The sequence below is a fragment of the Dendropsophus ebraccatus genome, chromosome 8 (genome assembly GCF_027789765.1).
Source record: "Dendropsophus ebraccatus isolate aDenEbr1 chromosome 8, aDenEbr1.pat, whole genome shotgun sequence".
NCBI classification, from domain to species: domain Eukaryota; kingdom Metazoa; phylum Chordata; class Amphibia; order Anura; family Hylidae; genus Dendropsophus; species Dendropsophus ebraccatus.
The window spans coordinates 126823759-126844413 of NC_091461.1; positions in this window are offsets into that span (position 1 = coordinate 126823759).

Below are 20655 nucleotides of genomic sequence, written 5' to 3' on the forward strand. Positions count from 1 at the left end.
ACATATATACAGATCTCCATCATACATATATACAGATCTCCATCATACATATATATATACAGATCTCCATCATACATACATATATATACAGATCTCCATCATACATACATACATATATACAGATCTCCATCATACATATATACAGATCTCCATCATACATATATACAGATCTCCATCATACATATATACAGATCTCCATCATACATATATACAGATCTCCATCATACATACATACATATATACAGATCTCCATCATACATACATACATACATATATACAGATCTCCATCATACATACATATATACAGATCTCCATCATACATACATATATACAGATCTCCATCATACATATATATATACATATATATACAGATCTCCATCATACATACATATATATATATACAGATCTCCATCATACGTACTGCCAGCAAGAGATCCGCTCTATCTGACTAGAGGACCTGAGGTGACGTCACTACCACGTGATCGATCACATGCGGGGCGGGACTGAGGCATACAGACTCGTTTATTAGTAGAGGATGAAGGACCTGTGAAGATGACACGTGATCTGTGGGAGCTCAGTCATTGGCTGGGGAAGCTGACGTGACCAGAGGGTTATTATTATACAGTATAATCTCCTCTAATGGTTTATAATAACAGCTAGACATGCTGGAACTTGTAGTTCTTCTGACTGTAATGTCTTATAATAGCTCATAATAACAGCCTGATCATCTATTACTCCTTACAGAGCCCCTCAGTGTAATATTATACAGACACATCCCATAATACCAGCCTGGTCATCCCCTCAGTGTAATATTATATAGACACATCCCATAATACCAGCCTGGTCATCCCCTCAGTGTAATATTATACAGACACATCCCATAATAACAGCCTGGTCATCCCCTCAGTGTAATATTATACAGACACATCCCATAATACCAGCCTGGTCATCCCCTCAGTGTAATATACCGGACACATCCCATAATACCAGCCTGGTCATCCCCTCAGTGTAATATTATACAGACACATCCCATAATACCAGCCTGGTCATCCCCTCAGTGTAATATTATACAGACACATCCCATAATACCAGCCTGGTCATCCCCTCAGTGTAATATTATACAGACACATCCCATAATACCAGCCTGGTCATCCCCTCAGTGTAATATTATACAGACACATCCCATAATAACCCTCAGTGTAATATTATACAGACACATCCCATAATACCAGCCTGGTCATCCCCTCAGTGTAATATTATACAGACACATCCCATAATACCAGCCTGGTCATCCCCTCAGTGTAATATTATACAGACACATCCCATAATACCAGCCTGGTCATCCCCTCAGTGTAATATTATACAGACACATCCCATAATACCAGCCTGGTCATCCCCTCAGTGTAATATTATACAGACACATCCCATAATACCAGCCTGGTCATCCCCTCAGTGTAATATTATACAGACACATCCCATAATAACCCTCAGTGTAATATTATACAGACACATCCCATAATAACCCTCAGTGTAATATACCGGACACATCCCATAATAACCCTCAGTGTAATATTATACAGACACATCCCATAATACCAGCCTGGTCATCCCCTCAGTCATACACCATGTATATAACATACAGTATACATATATACCCATACACCATGTATATATAACATACAGTATACATATATATCACCTATACACCATGTACATATAACATACAGTATACATATATATCACCTATACACCATGTATATATAACATACAGTATACATATATATCACCTATACACCATGTATATATAACATACAGTATACATATATATCACCCATACACCATGTATATAACATACAGTATACATATATATCACCTATACACCATGTATATATAACATACAGTATACATATATATCACCTATACACCATGTATATATAACATACAGTATACATATATATCCCCCATACACCATGTATATATAACATACAGTATACATATATATCCCCCATACACCATGTATATATAACATACAGTATACATATATATCACCCATACACCATGTATATATAACATACAGTATACATATATACCACCTATACACCATGTATATAACATACAGTATACATATATATCACCTATACACCATGTATATATAACATACAGTATACATATATACCCATACACCATGTATATATAACATACAGTATACATATATATCACCCATACACCATGTATATATAACATACAGTATACATATATATCACCCATACACCATGTATATATAACATACAGTATACATATATATCACCTATACACCATGTATATATAACATACAGTATACATATATACCTATACACCATGTATATATAACATACAGTATACATATATACCTATACACCATGTATATATAACATACAGTATACATATATATCCCCCATACACCATGTATATATAACATACAGTATACATATATATCACCTATACACCATGTATATAACATACAGTATACATATATATCACCCATACACCATGTATATATAACATACAGTATACATATATACCACCTATACACCATGTATATATAACATACAGTATACATATATATCACCTATACACCATGTATATATAACATACAGTATACATATATATCACCCATACACCATGTATATATAACATACAGTATACATATATATCTATACACCATGTATATATAACATACAGTATACATATATATCACCTATACACCATGTATATAACATACAGTATACATATATATCACCTATACACCATGTATATAACATACAGTATACATATATATCACCCATACACCATGTATATAACATACAGTATACATATATATCACCTATACACCATGTATATATAACATACAGTATACATATATATCACCTATACACCATGTATATATAACATACAGTATACATATATACCTATACACCATGTATATATAACATACAGTATACATATACCTATACACCATGTATATATAACATACAGTATACATATATACCCATACACCATGTATATATAACATACAGTATACATATACCTATACACCATGTATATAACATACAGTATACATATATATCACCCATACACCATGTATATATAACATACAGTATACATATATATCCCCCATACACCATGTATATATAACATACAGTATACATATATATCACCCATACACCATGTATATAACATACAGTATACATATATATCACCCATACACCATGTATATATAACATACAGTATACATATATATCCCCCATACACCATGTATATATAACATACAGTATACATATATATCACCCATACACCATGTATATATAACATACAGTATACATATATATCACCTATACACCATGTATATATAACATACAGTATACATATATATCCCCCATACACCATGTATATATAACATACAGTATACATATATACCTATACACCATGTACATATAACATACAGTATACATATATATCACCTATACACCATGTATATATAACATACAGTATACATATATATCCCCCATACACCATGTATATATAACATACAGTATACATATATACCTATACACCATGTACATATAACATACAGTATACATATATATCACCTATACACCATGTATATATAACATACAGTATACATATATATCACCCATACACCATGTATATATAACATACAGTATACATATATATCTCCTATACACCATGTATATATAACATACAGTATACATATATATCCCCCATACACCATGTATATATAACATACAGTATACATATATATCACCCATACACCATGTATATATATAACATACAGTATACATATATACCTATACACCATGTATATATAACATACAGTATACATATATATCACCTATACACCATGTATATATAACATACAGTATACATATATATCACCCATACACCATGTGTATATAACATACAGTATACATATATACCTATACACCATGTATATATAACATACAGTATACATATATATCACCCATACACCATGTATATATAACATACAGTATACATATATATCCCCTATACACCATGTATATATAACATACAGTATACATATATATCCCCCATACACCATGTATATATAACATACAGTATACATATATATCACCTATACACCATGTATATATAACATACAGTATACATATATATCACCTATACACCATGTATATATAACATACAGTATACATATATATCACCCATACACCATGTATATATAACATACAGTATACATATATATCACCCATACACCATGTATATAACATACAGTATACATATATATCACCTATACACCATGTATATATAACATACAGTATACATATATATCCCCCATACACCATGTATATATAACATACAGTATACATATATATCCCCCATACACCATGTATATATAACATACAGTATACATATATATCACCTATACACCATGTATATATAACATACAGTATACATATATATCCCCCATACACCATGTATATATAACATACAGTATACATATATATCACCCATACACCATGTATATATAACATACAGTATACATATATATCCCCCATACACCATGTATATAACATACAGTATACATATATATCACCCATACACCATGTATATATAACATACAGTATACATATATATCACCCATACACCATGTATATATAACATACAGTATACATATATACCTATACACCATGTATATATAACATACAGTATACATATATATCACCCATACACCATGTATATATAACATACAGTATACATACATATCCCCCATACACCATGTATATATAACATACAGTATACATATATATCACCCATACACCATGTATATATAACATACAGTATACATATATATCCCCCATACACCATGTATATATAACATACAGTATACATATATATCACCTATACACCATGTATATATAACATACAGTATACATATATATCCCCCATACACCATGTATATATAACATACAGTATACATATATATCACCTATACACCATGTATATAACATACAGTATACATATATATCCCCCATACACCATGTATATATAACATACAGTATACATATATATCACCTATACACCATGTATATATAACATACAGTATACATATATATCACCCATACACCATGTATATAACATACAGTATACATATATATCACCCATACACCATGTATATATAACATACAGTATACATATATATCACCTATACACCATGTATATAACATACAGTATACATATATATCACCCATACACCATGTATATAACATACAGTATACATATATATCACCTATACACCATGTATATATAACATACAGTATACATATATATCACCTATACACCATGTATATATAACATACAGTATACATATATACCTATACACCATGTATATATAACATACAGTATACATATACCTATACACCATGTATATATAACATACAGTATACATATATACCTATACACCATGTATATATAACATACAGTATACATATATACCTATACACCATGTATATATAACATACAGTATACATATATATCACCTATACACCATGTATATATAACATACAGTATACATATATATCACCTATACACCATGTATATATAACATACAGTATACATATATATCCCCCATACACCATGTATATATAACATACAGTATACATATATACCTATACACCATGTATATATAACATACAGTATACATATATATCACCTATACACCATGTATATATAACATACAGTATACATATATATCTCCTATACACCATGTATATATAACATACAGTATACATATATATCACCTATACACCATGTATATATAACATACATTATACATATATATCCCCCATACACCATGTATATAACATACAGTATACATATATACCTATACACCATGTATATATAACATACAGTATACATATATATCACCCATACACCATGTATATATAACATACAGTATACATATATATCACCCATACACCATGTATATATAACATACAGTATACATATATACCTATACACCATGTATATATAACATACAGTATACATATATATCACCCATACACCATGTATATATAACATACAGTATACATATATATCCCCCATACACCATGTATATAACATACAGTATACATATATATCACCCATACACCATGTATATATAACATACAGTATACATATATATCCCCCATACACCATGTATATAACATACAGTATACATATATATCCCCCATACACCATGTATATATAACATACAGTATACATATATACCTATACACCATGTATATATAACATACAGTATACATATATATCACCTATACACCATGTATATATATAACATACAGTATACATATATATCACCCATACACCATGTATATATAACATACAGTATACATATATATCCCCCATACACCATGTATATATAACATACAGTATACATATATATCACCCATACACCATGTATATATAACATACAGTATACATATATATCCCCCATACACCATGTATATATAACATACAGTATACATATATATCCCCCATACACCATGTATATATAACATACAGTATACATATATATCTCCTATACACCATGTATATATAACATACAGTATACATATATACCACCTATACACCATGTATATATAACATACAGTATACATATATATCACCCATACACCATGTATATATAACATACAGTATACATATATATCACCCATACACCATGTATATATAACATACAGTATACATATATATCCCCCATACACCATGTATATATATAACATACAGTATACATATATATCACCTATACACCATGTATATATAACATACAGTATACATATATATCACCTATACACCATGTATATATAACATACAGTATACATATATATCCCCCATACACCATGTATATATAACATACAGTATACATATATATCCCCCATACACCATGTATATATAACATACAGTATACATATATATCCCCCATACACCATGTATATAACATACAGTATACATATATATCACCTATACACCATGTACATATAACATACAGTATACATATATATCACCCATACACCATGTATATATAACATACAGTATACATATATATCACCTATACACCATGTATATATAACATACAGTATACATATATATCCCCCATACACCATGTATATATAACATACAGTATACATATATATCCCCCATACACCATGTATATATAACATACAGTATACATATATATCACCTATACACCATGTATATATAACATACAGTATACATATATATCCCCCATACACCATGTATATATAACATACAGTATACATATATACCTATACACCATGTACATATAACATACAGTATACATATATATCCCCCATACACCATGTATATATAACATACAGTATACATATATACCACCTATACACCATGTATATATATAACATACAGTATACATATATATCACCCATACACCATGTATATATAACATACAGTATACATATATACCACCTATACACCATGTATATATAACATACAGTATACATATATATCACCCATACACCATGTATATATAACATACAGTATACATATATACCCATACACCATGTATATATAACATACAGTATACATATATATCACCCATACACCATGTATATATAACATACAGTATACATATATATCCCCCATACACCATGTATATATATAACATACAGTATACATATATATCACCTATACACCATGTATATATAACATACAGTATACATATATATCACCTATACACCATGTATATATAACATACAGTATACATATATATCCCCCATACACCATGTATATATAACATACAGTATACATATATACCTATACACCATGTACATATAACATACAGTATACATATATATCCCCCATACACCATGTATATATAACATACAGTATACATATATATCACCTATACACCATGTATATATAACATACAGTATACATATATATCCCCCATACACCATGTATATATAACATACAGTATACATATATATCACCCATACACCATGTATATAACATACAGTATACATATATATCACCTATACACCATGTATATATAACATACAGTATACATATATACCTATACACCATGTACATATAACATACAGTATACATATATACCTATACACCATGTATATAACATACAGTATACATATATATCACCTATACACCATGTATATATAACATACAGTATACATATATACCTATACACCATGTATATATAACATACAGTATACATATATATCACCCATACACCATGTATATATAACATACAGTATACATATATACCTATACACCATGTATATATAACATACAGTATACATATATATCACCTATACACCATGTATATATAACATACAGTATACATATATATCACCTATACACCATGTATATAACATACAGTATACATATATACCTATACACCATGTATATAACATACAGTATACATATATATCACCCATACACCATGTATATATAACATACAGTATACATATATACCTATACACCATGTATATAACATACAGTATACATATATATCCCCCATACACCATGTATATATAACATACAGTATACATATATACCTATACACCATGTACATATAACATACAGTATACATATATATCCCCCATACACCATGTATATATAACATACAGTATACATATATACCACCTATACACCATGTATATATATAACATACAGTATACATATATATCACCCATACACCATGTATATATAACATACAGTATACATATATACCACCTATACACCATGTATATATAACATACAGTATACATATATATCACCCATACACCATGTATATATAACATACAGTATACATATATACCCATACACCATGTATATATAACATACAGTATACATATATATCACCCATACACCATGTATATATAACATACAGTATACATATATATCCCCCATACACCATGTATATATATAACATACAGTATACATATATATCACCTATACACCATGTATATATAACATACAGTATACATATATATCACCTATACACCATGTATATATAACATACAGTATACATATATATCCCCCATACACCATGTATATATAACATACAGTATACATATATACCTATACACCATGTACATATAACATACAGTATACATATATATCCCCCATACACCATGTATATATAACATACAGTATACATATATATCACCTATACACCATGTATATATAACATACAGTATACATATATATCACCCATACACCATGTATATATAACATACAGTATACATATATATCACCCATACACCATGTATATAACATACAGTATACATATATATCACCTATACACCATGTATATATAACATACAGTATACATATATACCTATACACCATGTACATATAACATACAGTATACATATATACCTATACACCATGTATATAACATACAGTATACATATATACCTATACACCATGTATATATAACATACAGTATACATATATACCTATACACCATGTATATATAACATACAGTATACATATATATCACCCATACACCATGTATATATAACATACAGTATACATATATACCTATACACCATGTATATATAACATACAGTATACATATATATCACCTATACACCATGTATATATAACATACAGTATACATATATATCACCTATACACCATGTATATAACATACAGTATACATATATACCTATACACCATGTATATAACATACAGTATACATATATATCACCCATACACCATGTATATATAACATACAGTATACATATATACCTATACACCATGTATATAACATACAGTATACATATATATCACCCATACACCATGTATATATAACATACAGTATACATATATATCACCTATACACCATGTATATATAACATACAGTATACATATATATCACCTATACACCATGTATATAACATACAGTATACATATATATCACCTATACACCATGTATATATAACATACAGTATACATATATATCACCTATACACCATGTATATATAACATACAGTATACATATATATCCCCCATACACCATGTATATATATACATACAGTGATACATATATATCACCCCATACACCATGTATATATAACATACAGTATACATATATATCCCCCATACACCATGTATATATAACATACAGTATACATATATATCACCTATACACCATGTATATATAACATACAGTATACATATATATCACCCATTACACCATGTATATATAACATACAGTATACATATATATCCCCCATACACCATGTATATAACATACAGTATACATATATATCACCCATACACCATGTATATATAACATACAGTATACATATATATCCCCCATACACCATGTATAGGATACATACAGTATACATATATATCACCTATACACCAGGTATCATATAACATACAGTATACATATATATCACCCATACACCATGTATATATAACATACAGTATACATATATATCACCTATACACCATGTATATATAACATACAGTATACATATATATCACCTATACACCATGTATATAACATACAGTATACATATATATCCCCTATACACCATGTATATATAACATACAGTATACATATATATCCCCTATACACCATGTATATATAACATACAGTATACATATATATCCCCCATACACCATGTATATATAACATACAGTTATACATATATCACCCTATACACCATGTATATATAACATACAGTATACATATATATCACCCATACACCATGTATATATAACATACAGTATACATATATATCACCTATACACCATGTATATAACATACAGTATACATATATATCACCTATACACCATGTATATATAACATACAGTATACATATATATCACCCATGCACCATGTATATATAACATACAGTATACATATATACCTATACACCATGTATATATAACATACAGTATACATATATATCACCTATACACCATGTATATATAACATACAGTATACATATATATCACCTATACACCATGTATATATAACATACAGTATACATATATATCACCCATACACCATGTATATATAACATACAGTATACATATATCACCCATACACCATGTATATATAACATACAGTATACATATATACCTATACACCATGTATATATAACATACAGTATACATATATATCACCCATACACCATGTATATATAACATACAGTATACATATATATCTCCTATACACCATGTATATATAACATACAGTATACATATATATCACCTATACACCATGTACATATAACATACAGTATACATATATATCACCTATACACCATGTATATATAACATACAGTATACATATATATCCCCCATACACCATGTATATATAACATACAGTATACATATATATCACCTATACACCATGTATATAACATACAGTATACATATATACCTATACACCATGTATATATAACATACAGTATACATATATATCACCCATACACCATGTATATATAACATACAGTATACATATATATCCCCCATACACCATGTATATATAACATACATTATACATATATATCCCCCATACACCATGTATATATAACATACAGTATACATATATATCACCCATACACCATGTATATATAACATACAGTATACATATATATCACCTATACACCATGTATATATAACATACAGTATACATATATACCTATACACCATGTATATATAACATACAGTATACATATATATCCCCCATACACCATGTATATATAACATACAGTATACATATATATCACCTATACACCATGTATATAACATACAGTATACATATATATCCCCCATACACCATGTATATATAACATACAGTATACATATATATCACCTATACACCATGTATATATAACATACAGTATACATATATATCACCCATACACCATGTATATATAACATACAGTATACATATATACCTATACACCATGTACATATAATATACAGTATACATATATATCACCTATACACCATGTATATAACATACAGTATACATATATATCACCTATACACCATGTATATATAACATATAGTATACATATATATCACCTATACACCATGTATATAACATACAGTATACATATATATCACCTATACACCATGTATATAACATACAGTATACATATATATCACCTATACACCATGTATATATAACATACAGTATACATATATATCCCCCATACACCATGTATATATAACATACAGTATACATATATATCACCTATACACCATGTATATATAACATACAGTATACATATATATCCCCCATACACCATGTATATATATAACATACAGTATACATATATACCTATACACCATGTACATATAACATACAGTATACATATATATCACCTATACACCATGTATATATAACATACAGTATACATATATATCCCCCATACACCATGTATATATAACATACAGTATACATATATACCTATACACCATGTACATATAACATACAGTATACATATATACCTATACACCATGTATATATAACATACAGTATACATATATATCCCCCATACACCATGTATATATAACATACAGTATACATATATATCACCTATACACCATGTATATATATAACATACAGTATACATATATATCCCCCATACACCATGTATATATAACATACAGTATACATATATATCCCCCATACACCATGTATATATAACATACAGTATACATATATATCACCTATACACCATGTATATATAACATACAGTATACATATATATCACCTATACACCATGTATATATAACATACAGTATACATATATATCCCCATACTACCATGTATATATAACATACAGTATACATATATATCACCCATACACCATGTATATATAACATACAGTATACATATATATCACCCATACACCATGTATATATAACATACAGTATACATATATATCCCCCATACACCATGTATATATAACATACAGTATACATATATACCACCTATACACCATGTATATATAACATACAGTATACATATATACCTATACACCATGTATATATAACATACAGTATACATATATATCCCCCATACACCATGTATATATAACATACAGTATACATATATACCTATACACCATGTACATATAACATACAGTATACATATATATCACCTATACACCATGTATATATAACATACAGTATACATATATATCCCATACACCATGTATATATAACATACAGTATACATATATACCTATACACCATGTACATATAACATACAGTATACATATATATCCCCCATACACCATGTATATATAACATACAGTATACATATATATCCCCCATACACCATGTATATATAACATACATTATACATATATATCACCCATACACCATGTATATATAACATACAGTATACATATATATCCCCCATACACCATGTATATATAACATACAGTATACATATATATCACCTATACACCATGTATATAACATACAGTATACATATATATCACCCATACACCATGTATATATAACATACAGTATACATATATACCACCTATACACCATGTATATATAACATACAGTATACATATATATCCCCCATACACCATGTATATATAACATACAGTATACATATTATAACCTATACAACCATGTATATATAACATACAGTATACATATATATCACCTATACACCATGTATATAACATACAGTATACATATATACCCTATACACCATGTAGTATATAACATACAGTATACATATATATCACCTATACACCATGTATATATAACATACAGTATACATATATACCCCATACACCATGTATATATAACATACAGTATACATATATATCCCCCATACACCATGTATATATAACATACAGTATAGCATATATACCTATACACCATGTATATATAACATACAGTATACATATATATCACCTATACACCATGTATATATAACATACAGTATACATATATATCACCTATACACCATGTATATATAACATACAGTATACATATATATCCCCCATACACCATGTATATATAACATACAGTATACATATATACCTATACACCATGTATATATAACATACAGTATACATATATATCACCTATACACCATGTATATAACATACAGTATACATATATACCTATACACCATGTATATATAACATACAGTATACATATATATCACCTATACACCATGTATATATAACATACAGTATACATATATACCCATACACCATGTATATATAACATACAGTATACATATATATCCCCCATACACCATGTATATATAACATACAGTATACATATATACCCATACACCATGTATATATAACATACAGTATACATATATATCACCTATACACCATGTATATATAACATACAGTATACATATATACCTATACACCATGTATATATAACATACAGTATACATATATACCTATACACCATGTATATATAACATACAGTATACATATATATCCCCCATACACCATGTATATATAACATACAGTATACATATATATCACCTATACACCATGATATATAACATACAGTATACATATATATAACCTATACACCATGTATATATAACATACAGTATACATATATATCCCCTATACACCATGTATATAACATACAGTATACATATATATCCCCCTATACACCATGTATATATAACATACAGTATACATATATATCACCTATACACCATGTATATAACATACAGTATACATATATATCACCTATACACCATGTATATATAACATACAGTATACATATATATCACCCATACACCATGTATATATAACATACAGTATACATATATATCACCCATACACCATGTATATATAACATACAGTATACATATATACCTATACACCATGTATATATAACATACAGTATACATATATACCTATACACCATGTATATATAACATACAGTATACATATATATCCCCCATACACCATGTATATAACATACAGTATACATATATATCCCCCATACACCATGTCTATATAACATACAGTATACATATATATCCCCCATATACCATGTATATATAACATACAGTATACATATATATCACCCATACACCATGTATATATAACATACAGTATACATATATATCCCCCATACACCATGTATATATAACATACAGTATACATATATATCCCCCATACACCATGTATATATAACATACAGTATACATATATATCCCCCATACACCATGTATATATAACATACAGTATACATATATATCCCCTATACACCATGTATATATAACATACAGTATACATATATATCCCCCATACACCATGTATATAACATACAGTATACATATATATCCCCCATACACCATGTATATATAACATACATTATACATATATATCACCCATACACCATGTATATATATAACATACAGTATACATATATATCACCTATACACCATGTATATATAACATACAGTATACATATATATCACCTATACACCATGTATATAACATACAGTATACATATATATCACCCATACACCATGTATATATAACATACAGTATACATATATAATCCCCCATACACCATGTATATATACATACAGTATACATATATATCACCTATACACCATGTATATATAACATACAGTATACATATATATCACCTATACACCATGTATATATAACATACAGTATACATATATATCACCTATACACCATGTATATATAACATACAGTATACATATATATCACCCATACACCATGTATATATAACATACAGTATACATATATATCCCCCATACACCATGTATATAACATACAGTATACATATATATCACCCATACACCATGTATATATAACATACATTATACATATATATCCCCCATACACCATGTATATATAACATACAGTATACATATATATCCCCCATACACCATGTATATATAACATACAGTATACATATATATCCCCCATACACCATGTATATATAACATACAGTATACATATATATCCCCTATACACATGTATATATAACATACAGTATACATATATATCCCCCTATACACCATGTATATAACATACAGTATACATATATATCACCTATACACCATGTATATATAACATACAGTATACATATATATCCCCCATACACCATGTATATATAACATACAGTATACATATATATCCCCATACACCATGTATATATAACATACATTATACATATATATCACCCATACACCATGTATATATATAACATACAGTATACATATATATCACCTATACACCATGTATATATAACATACAGTATACATATATATCACCTATACACCATGTATATAACATACAGTATACATATATATCACCCATACACCATGTATATATAACATACAGTATACATATATACCACCTATACACCATGTATATATAACATACAGTATACATATATATCCCCATACACCATGTATATATAACATACAGGTATACATAATATACCATACACCATGTATATATAACATACAGTATACATATATATCACCTACTACACCATGTATATAATAACATACAGTATACAGTATATATCACCTATACACCATGTATATATAACATACAGTATACATATATATCCCCCATACACCATGTATATATAACATACAGTATACATATATACCTATACACCATGTATATATAACATACAGTATACATATATATAACCTATACACCATGTATATAACATACAGGTATACATATATACATATACACCATGTATATATAACATACAGTATACATATATATCACCTATACACCATGTATATATAACATACAGTATACATATATACCCATACACCATGTATATATAACATACAGTATACATATATATCCCCCATACACCATGTATATATAACATACAGTATACATATATACCCATACACCATGTATATATAACATACAGTATACATATATATCCCCTATACACCATGTATATATAACATACAGTATACATATATATCACCTATACACCATGTATATATAACAGTACAGTATACATATATACCTATGACACCATGTATATATAACAGTACATTATACATATATACCTATACACCATGTATATATAACATACAGTATACATATATATCCCCATACACCATGTATATATAACATACAGTTATACATATATACCTCTACACCATGTATATATAACATACAGTATACATATATACCTATACACCATGTATATATAACATACAGTATACCTATATACCTTACCACCATGTATATATAACATACAGTATACATATATATCCCCCATACACCATGTATATATAACACTACAGTATACATATATATCACCTATACACCATGTATATATATAACATACAGTATACATATATATCCCCATACACCATGTATATATATAAACATACAGTATACATATATATCACCTATACCACCATGTATATATAACATACAGTATACATATATATCACCTATAACCATGTATATATAACATACAGTATCCATATATATCACCCATACACCATGTATATATAACATACAGTATACAGATATATCACCCATACACATGTATATATAACATACAGTATACATATATATCAACCTATACACCATGTATATTAACATACAGTATACATATATATCACCTATACACCAGGTATACTATAACATACAGTATACATATATACCCATACACCATGTATATATAACATACAGTATACATATATATCCCCCATACACCATGTATATATAACATACAGTATACATATATACCCATACACCATGTATATATAACATACAGTATACATATATATCACCTATACACCATGTATATAACATACAGTATACATATATATCCCCTATACACCATGTATATATAACATACAGTATACATATATATCACCTATACACCATGTATATATAACATACAGTATACATATATATCACCTATACACCATGTATATATAACATACAGTATACATATATATCACCTATACACCATGTATATATAACATTACAGTATACATATATAACCTATACACCATGTATATATAAATACAGTATACATATATACTATACACCATGTATATATAACATACAGTATACATATATCCCCCATACACCATGTATATATAACATACAGTATACATATATACCTATACACCAGTATATATAAACATACAGTATACATATATACCTATACACCATGTATATATAACATACAGTATACATATATACCTATACTACCATGTAATATAACAATACAGTATAACATATATATCCCCCATACACCATGTATAATATAACATACAGTATACATATATATCACCTATGACACCATGTATATATATAACATACAGTATACATATATATCCCCCATACACCATGGTATATATATAACATACAGTATACATATATATCACCTATACACCATGTATATATAAACATACAGTATACATATATATCACCTATACACCATGTATATATAACATACAGTATACATATATATCCCCCATACACCATGATATATAACATACAGTATACATATATATCACCTATACACCATGTATATAACATACAGTATACATATATATCCCCCATACACCATGTATATATAACATACAGTATACATATATACCTATACACCATGTATATAAACATACAGTATACATATATACCTATACACCATGTATATATAACATACAGTATAACATATATATCCCCATACACCATGTATATATATACATACAGTATACATATATATCACCTATACACCATGTATATATAACATACAGTATAACATATATATCACCCATACACCATGTATATATAACATACAGTATACATATATATCACCTATACACCATGTATATAACATACAGTATACATATATATCACCCATACACCATGTATATATAACATACAGTATACATATATATCACCCATACACCATGTATATATAACATACAGTATACATATATATCACCTATACACCATGGTATATAACATACAGTATACATATATATCACCCATACACCATGTATATAAACATACAGTATACATATATATCACCTATACACCATGTATATAAACATACAGTATACATATATACCTATACACCATGTATATATAACATACAGTATACATATATATCACCTATACACCATGTATATATAACATACAGTATACATATATATCCCCCATACACCATGTATATAACATACAGTATACATATATATCCCCATACACCATGTATATAAACATACAGTATACATATATATCCCCCATACACCATGTATATATAACATACAGTATACATATATATCACCTATACACCATGTTATATATACATACAGTATACATATATATCACCCATACACCATGTATATATAACATACAGTATACATATATATCACCTATACACCATGTATATATAACATACAGTATACATATATATCACCTATACACCATGTATATATAACATACAGTATACATATATATCCCCCATACACCATGTATATAACATACAGTATACATATATATCCCCCATACACCATGTATATATAACATACAGTATACATATATATCCCCCATACACCATGTATATATAACATACAGTATACATATATATCCCCCATACACCATGTATATATATAACATACAGTATACATATATATCTCCCCATACACCATATATATATATATATATATATATATATATAACATACAGTATACATATATATCACCCATACACCATGTATATATAACATACAGTATACATATATATCACCCATACACCATGTATATATAACATACAGTATACATATATATCACCCATACACCATGTATATATAACATACAGTATACATATATATCCCCCATACACCATGTATATATAACATACAGTATACATATATATCCCCTATACACCATGTATATAACATACAGTATACATATATATCACCTATACACCATGTATATATAACATACAGTATACATATATACCACCTATACACCATGTATATATAACATACAGTATACATATATATCACCCATACACCATGTATATATAACATACAGTATACATATATACCTATACACCATGTATATAACATACAGTATACATATATATCCCCCATACACCATGTATATATAACATACAGTATACATATATATCACCTATACACCATGTATATATAACATACAGTATACATATATATCACCCATACACCATGTATATATAACATACAGTATACATATATATCACCCATACACCATGTATATATAACATACAGTATACATATATATCCCCTATACACCATGTATATATAACATACAGTATACATATATATCCCCTATACACCATGTATATATAACATACAGTATACATATATACCACCTATACACCATGTATATATAACATACAGTATACATATATATCACCTATACACCATGTATATATAACATACAGTATACATATATATCCCCCATACACCATGTATATATAACATACAGTATACATATATATCACCCATACACCATGTATATATAACATACAGTAT